Source organism: Hyla sarda, chromosome 11 (genome assembly GCF_029499605.1).
Source record: "Hyla sarda isolate aHylSar1 chromosome 11, aHylSar1.hap1, whole genome shotgun sequence".
In the NCBI taxonomy this organism is placed as follows: Eukaryota; Metazoa; Chordata; class Amphibia; order Anura; family Hylidae; genus Hyla; species Hyla sarda.
In genome coordinates, this window is record NC_079199.1 from 28,163,307 (window position 1) to 28,170,505 (window position 7,199).

Here is a 7,199-nt window from a genome sequence, read left to right on the forward strand (position 1 = left end):
TTGCCTGCTAATTTTGTCCTGTCTAGGTTTGACCCTTGCCTGTCCTGATGTTGCTTCTGGTTCTGTTTTTGTACTGTGCTGCCCTTATGGTTTTGACTTCTGCTTTTCCTGGTTAACCCTTTATCTGCTGATTCAGTACCTGGCTGCTTATTTGTTGCTGATCTGGCTATGCATTTAGTCTAGTGAAGGAGCTGCCATTTAGAGTGGATCATCCAAGCTGGTAGAAAGAATGGTTTGGGGGATCTCAGATGTGCACTGATCCCTTCCTCAGGCGTGACAGTGCTAATAATGGAAAAGGTTTGTGATCCCACATGCTTAAAACATGAGCGCAGCACTGCCAGAAACAAAGTTACTGTATTTTGCTGAATTGTTCCAGGGCACTAGCTGCTAAAGTCTTCAGAGCATGGACAATGAGGCGGGACAACACAGGGACTGAATACAATATCCGTGCTGATAAAAAAGAGCTGGGAAGAAGGCTCTTAGACTTGAAAACAGATGAGAAACTTAATCTTAATCAGAGACCCTAAAGTGCTGGACATCAAACCCACGTAGATAGGAATAAGGTGGCACAACAACGTTTCCGGTAGGTGCTTGTAAATTGTCTTCTAAGTGTAAAAGTAATTATGGCGCAAGTTGTAAGGGGGAGATTGATCAAAACCTGTCCAGAGGAAAAGTTGCCCATAGCAGCCAATCAGATAGCTTCTTTCATTTCTGTAAAGGCCTCTGGAAAATGTCAATAGAACGCTAAAATGTAAACACAGTGCTGAATATTTTAAGACTGGAAATCGAGGTGAAACAACTTGTATTCAAAACCGAAGAATCCCAGTCACACAGATTAGATGACCTGTAGCCTACCAAAATCTGCACTGCAATACTATGCGAGTTTGGAAGTGGTTATGGTAATGATATTTATAGGGGTATTCCAGGAAAAAACTTTTTTTTAATTTTTTTTTTTATATCAACTGGCTCCAGAAAGATAACCCCTTAAGGACCCCTTTTACACCTTAGGACCCGGCCATTTTTTGCACATCTGACCACTGTCACTTTAAACATTAATAACTCTGGGATGCTTTTAGTTATCATTCTGATTCCGAGATAGTTTTTTCGTGACATATTCTACTTTATTTTGGTGGTAAATTTTCGGCGTTACTTGCATCCTTTTTTGGTGAAAAATCCCAAAATGTCATGAAAATTTTGAAAATGTTGCATTTTTCTAACTTCGAAGCCCTCTACTTGTAAGGAAAATGGATATTCACAATAAATGTTATTTAAAATTCACAAATACAATATGTCCACTTTATGTTGGCATCATAAAATGGGACATATTTTTTTGCTTTTTGAAAAAATTAGAGGGCTTCAAAGTAGAGCAGCAATTTTCAAAAATGTCATGAAAATTGCTAAATCTCAAGGGACAGATGTTACAGAACTACAACTCCTAGCATGCCTGAGCAGTCTAGGCATGCTGAGAGTTGTAGTTTGGCAACATCTGGAGGGCTACCGTTTGGGCACCACTGTAACAGTGGTCTCCAAACTGTGACCCTCCAGATGTTGCTAAACTACAACTCCCAGCATGCCCAGACAGCCTTTGGCTGTCTGGGCATGCTGGGAGTTGTAATTTGGCCTTCCAAGTGGTTGCCACAGTAAAGATCACTTTACTTTCAATTTCCAGTAGGCATGCCGTTCCGATCTCCGCCCGGTGAGCGGCAGAGATCGGAAAACGCCATGACATACTCATACGTCATGGGTCCTTAAAGCCCAGGGTGCGGAGACGTACGCATACATCATGGGTCCTTAAGGGGTTAAACAGATTTGTAAATTACTTCTATTAAAAAAATCTTAATCCTTTAAATAATTATCAGCTGCTGAAGTTGAGTTGTTGTTTTCTGTCTGGCAACAGTGCTCTCTGCTGACATCTCTGCTTGTCTTGGGAACTGCACAGAGTAGAAGAGGTTTGCTATGGGGATTTGCTTCTAAACTTGACAGTTCTTAAGACAGGTGTCATCAGAGAGGACTTAGACAGAAAAGAACAACTCAACTTCAGGAGCTCATAAGTACTGAAAGGATTAAGATTTTTTAATAGAAGTAATTTACAAATCTGTTTAACTTTCTGGAGCCAGTTGATATATATATTAAAAAAAAGTTTTTTCCTGGATAACCCCTTTAATGGCATTTTAACCTTTTTGAGTATCCTTGAACAAAAAAAAAATGAAAGTGTTTGCAAAAACCTTTTATACAATGTAGATAATTATGTGATATGTATCTTTGTAATATGCATTGGTAAAAAAAAAAAAATAGTTTTTTTAGGGTGGTAAAATGTTGTCGCTGCAACTATTGCCTGTGTGCAGGGCCAGCCTTAGGGGTGTGCGAGCTGTGCGGCCGCACAGGGCACCATAGCAACAGGGGCGCCGGGCGGCCGACACAGCTCGCACCAGGTATATGTAATTTGTATTGCCCGACGTGCAGTCCGGGCGCCGGGCATGTAACTTCTTCAGACATTTAGTGCTGCTTTGGGCAAGCAGCGCTAAATGCCGGTGTAATGAAGAAAACTGTGCCCTGTAGCGGAATGTGACCCTCCGCACAGGGACACAGTTTTCTGCTTTGCAGGCTGCTCCCTCTCATTCCATTTCCACCCTCAACTGTGTCCTGAGGGTCACATTCCGGGTCACATGCGGAGGGTCACATTCCACTTCAGGGCACAGTTTTCTTCATTACACAGGGAGGTTTCACTTACCCCGCCCTCCTCTGCGTCTCTGGTTGGCTGGCGGCCCGAGTCTGAAGAGGGACGTTGCACATGTGACTTACCTCCGCAGACCCGCACAGGAGGACGTCAGTGACGTCACTCGTCAGGCCGACACCGGAGAGAAGCGCAGCGGAGGACAGGTAAGTGTGTCTATGTGTGGGTGTCTGTGTGTGTGTGTGCATGTGTGGGTGTCTGTGTGTGTGTGTGCATGTGTGGGTGTCTGTGTGTGTGTGTGTGTGTGTGTGTCTGTTGGGGGGGGGGGGGGGGGGGACCTGCTTCTACCTAATGTGGGGAACCTGCTTCTACCTAATGTGGGGAACCTGCTTCTACCTAATGTGGGGAACCTGCTGCTACCTAATGTGGAGAACATGCTACTACCTAATGTGGGGGACTATACTGCACCTAATGTGGAGAACTATACTGCACCTAATGTGCAGGAACTATATGGCACCTAATGTGGGGGAACTATATGGCACCTAATGTGGGGAACTATATGGCACCTAATGTGGGGGAACTATACTGCACCTAATGTGGGGAACTATATGGCACCTAATGTGGGGAACTATATGGCACTTAATGTGGGGGAACTATATGGCACCTAATGTGGGGAACTATATGGCACCTAATGTGGGGAACTATATGGCACCTAATGTGGGGGAACTATACTGCACCTAATGTGGGGAACTATATGGCACCTAATGTGGGGGAACTATACTGCACCTAATGTGAGAAACTATATGACACCTAATGTGGGGGAACTATACTGCACCTAATGTGGGGGAACTATACTGCACCTAATGTGGGGGAACTATATGGCACCTATTGTGGGGAACTATATGGCACCTATTGCAGGGGAACTATACTGCATCTAATGTGGGGAACTATACTGCACCTAATGTGGTTGGGGAACTATACTGCACCTAATGTGAAGAGCTATACTGCACCTAATGTGGGGGAACTATACTGCACCTAATGTAGGGAACTATACTGCACCTAATGTGGGGGAACTATACTGCACCTAATGTGGTGGGGGAACTATACTGCACCTAATGTGGTGGGGGAACTATACTGCACCTAATGTAGGGGAACTATACTGCACCTAATGTGGAGAGATATACTGCACCTAATGTGGAGAACTATACTGCACCTAATGTGGGGAACTATACTGCACCTAATGTGGGGAACTATACGGCACCTAATGTGGTGGGGGAACTATACTGCACCTAATGTGGTGGGGGAACTATACTGCACCTAATGTGGAGACATATGTTGCACCTAATGTGGGGGGAACTATACTGCACCTAATGTGGGGAACTATACTGCCAACCTAATGTGGGGGAACTATACTGCATCTGATTAAGGGGAGCAGGGGACTGGTGAAGGGGTACATGGGACTGATTAAGGGGGCAGGGGACTTATTAGATATAAAAATATTTGTCAGAAATATTTTTTTCCCCTTTGTGTATTTTTATGGGGGGGGGGGGCGGCGCCTCAAGGTTAGCTTGCACAGGGCGCCTGAACACCTAAGGCCGGCCCTGCCTGTGTGTCTCTGTGAGGAAACCAAATACAGGAAGTGTTGGCAAGACAAGCAGGGCTCTGAGCAGGCTTCTGGCTTGTTAATCATCCTGTTGTGTGAGCTTGGATCTGGTCAAAGAGCCTCACTGCACAGAGCCCTGCTTGTCCTCAGTGTACAGAGCCCTGCTTGTCCTCAGTGTACAGAGCCCTGCTTGTCCTCAGTGTACAGAGCCCTGCTTGTCCTCAGTGTACAGAGCCCTGCTTGTCCTCAGTGTGCAGAGCCCTGCTTGTCCTCAGTGTGCAGAGCCCTGCTTGTCCTCAGTGTATAGAGCCCTGCTTGTCCTCAGTACACAGAGCCCTGCTTGTCCTCAGTGTACGGAGCCCTGCTTGTCCTCAGTGTACAGAGCCCTGCTTGTCCTCAGTGTACAGAGCCCTGCTTGTCCTCAGTGTACAGAGCCCTGCTTGTCCTCAGTGTACAGAACCCTGCTTGTCCTCAGTGTACAGAGCCCTGCTTGTCCTCAGTGTACAGAGCCCTGCTTGTCCTCAGTGTACAGAGCCCTGCTTGTCCTCAGTGTACAGAGCCCTGCTTGTCCTCAGTGTACAGAACCCTGCTTGTCCTCAGTGTACAGAGCCCTGCTTGTCCTCAGTGTACAGAGCCCTGCTTGTCCTCAGTGTACAGAGCCCTGCTTGTCCTCAGTGTACAGAGCCCTGCTTGTCCTCAGTGTACAGCCCCCAAAACATAATTGAACCTCCACCATATTTCACTGTAGGTACTGTGTTCTTTTCTTTGTAGGCCTCATTCTGTTTTCGGTAAACAGTAGAATGATGTGCATTACCAAAAAGCTCTATCTTGGTCTCATCTGTCCACAACATGTTTTCCCAGAAGGATTTTGGCTTACTCAAGTTCATTTTTACGGTGTCCATTTTAGGACAGCATCATCCGTCAGCTGTACCTCGCTCATCCTTCAGCCAAAGCGGCGTCCCGCCTCCTCCCTCAGGCAAATCGCTGTCAGTTTTCAGCCGTACCTCCCTCATCCTTCAGTGAAAACTGCATCCCGCCTTCTCCGTCAGGCAAAACCTTTGTCAACCTAAACGCTTTCATGCCTCAGACTAAAACGAAAGTGCTGAGTCAGCAGAGCAGAGCTTGGGCAGATCGACAGTGTGTGATTGGCTGCCAGCACAGATACTGTGATTGGTTGATGGGAGCGTAGGCGTGTGCAGTCCCGCTCCACTGGTTAGGCACACTTCTTTACAAACTGTAATCCTCTCATCTACCCAGCTTTTCCCGATTCCTGCAAAACAAACCTACGCTCTCAGCTTTTACCCTATTCCTGCAAAACCTACAGTTATGTACTCAGCTTTTGCCGATTCCTGCAAAACCTACAGTTATGCTAGCTGTAGGTTTTTCAGGAATTGGGAAAAGCTGAGGACATAGCTTTTCCCAATTCCTGAAAAACCTACAGCTATGTACTCTGCTTTTCCCGATTCCTGAAAAACCTACAGTTATGCTAGCTGTAGGTTTTTCAGCAATTGGGAAAAGCTGAGTACATAGCTTTTCCCGATTCCTGAAAAACCTACAGTTATGTACTGAGCTTTTAACAATTCCTGATAAACCTACAGCTGAGTACATAACTGTAGGTTTTGCAGGAATAGGGGAAAAGCTGAGAGAGTAGGTTTGTTTTGCAGAAATCGGGAAAAGCTGGGTGCATGAGAGGAGCAGGACTGCACACACCTACTCTCCCATCAACCAATCACAGTATCTGTGCTGGCAGCCAATCACAAACTGTGCTAGCAGGTCTGCCGAAGCTCTGCTGACTCAGCTCTTTCATTTTCATCTGAGGTATGACAGACTTAAGGATGACAAAGGTTTTGGCTGACGCCTGACAGAGGAGGGAGGAGGCGGGACGCCGTTTTGGCTGAAGGATGAGCAAGGTACAGCTTGACGGCTGATGCTGTCCTAAAAAGGACACCGTACATTTTGGCAAAATGTAGTCTTGCTTTTTTATGTCTCTGTGTCAGCAGTGGGGTCCTCCTGGGTCTCCTGCCATAGTGTTTAATTTCATTTAAATGTCGACAGTTCGCACTGACACTGATGATCCCTGAGCCTGCAGGACAGCTTGAATATCTTTGGAACTTGTTTGGGGCTGCTTATCCACCATTTGGACTATCCTGCGTTGACACCTTTTATCAATTTTTCTCTTCCGTCCACACCCAGGGAGATTAGCTACAGTGCCATGGGTTGCAAACTTCTTGATAATGTTGCGCACTGTGGACCAAGGTAAATCTATATCTCTGGAGATGGACTTGTAACCTTGAGATTGTTGATATTTTTCCACAATTTTGGTTCTCAAGTCCTCAGACAGTTCTCTTCTTCTCTTTCTGTTGTCCATGCTTAGTGTGGCACACACACTGCAAAGACTAAGTGAACTTCTCTCCTTTTTATCTGCTTTCAGGTGTGATTGTTATATTGCCCACACCTGTTACTTGCCCCAGGTGAGTTTAAAGGAGGACCACATGCTTGAAACAATCTTATTTTTCCACAATTTTGAAAGGGGCCAATAATTTTATATATATATAAACTGTCCTGCACTTATGTCACCCCCCATCATATAACAAATACCACAAAAAGGAGATTGGAGAAATGATAATCACTTGTGTTTGTTACTCAATGCTCTCAGCCAGAATGATAAAGCCAATTTCCAGGACACTTTGATTTTTATCTGACATTCATGAGATCTTCTTTACACATATTCTAGTTACACAATTGTAAACCACTCTCCTTCCTAGAACCTGATACTGTCAGCACTGAATTGTAATGTGCTATTCTCACCAAATAAATCTATAAAATATGTCTTCACTCCACTGTTAAAATTCCATGTGGCCAAAGTCTGTTGCCAATGAATTAGCCAGAACAGAGTTTCTGAACAGCGAAAGAGATACATTT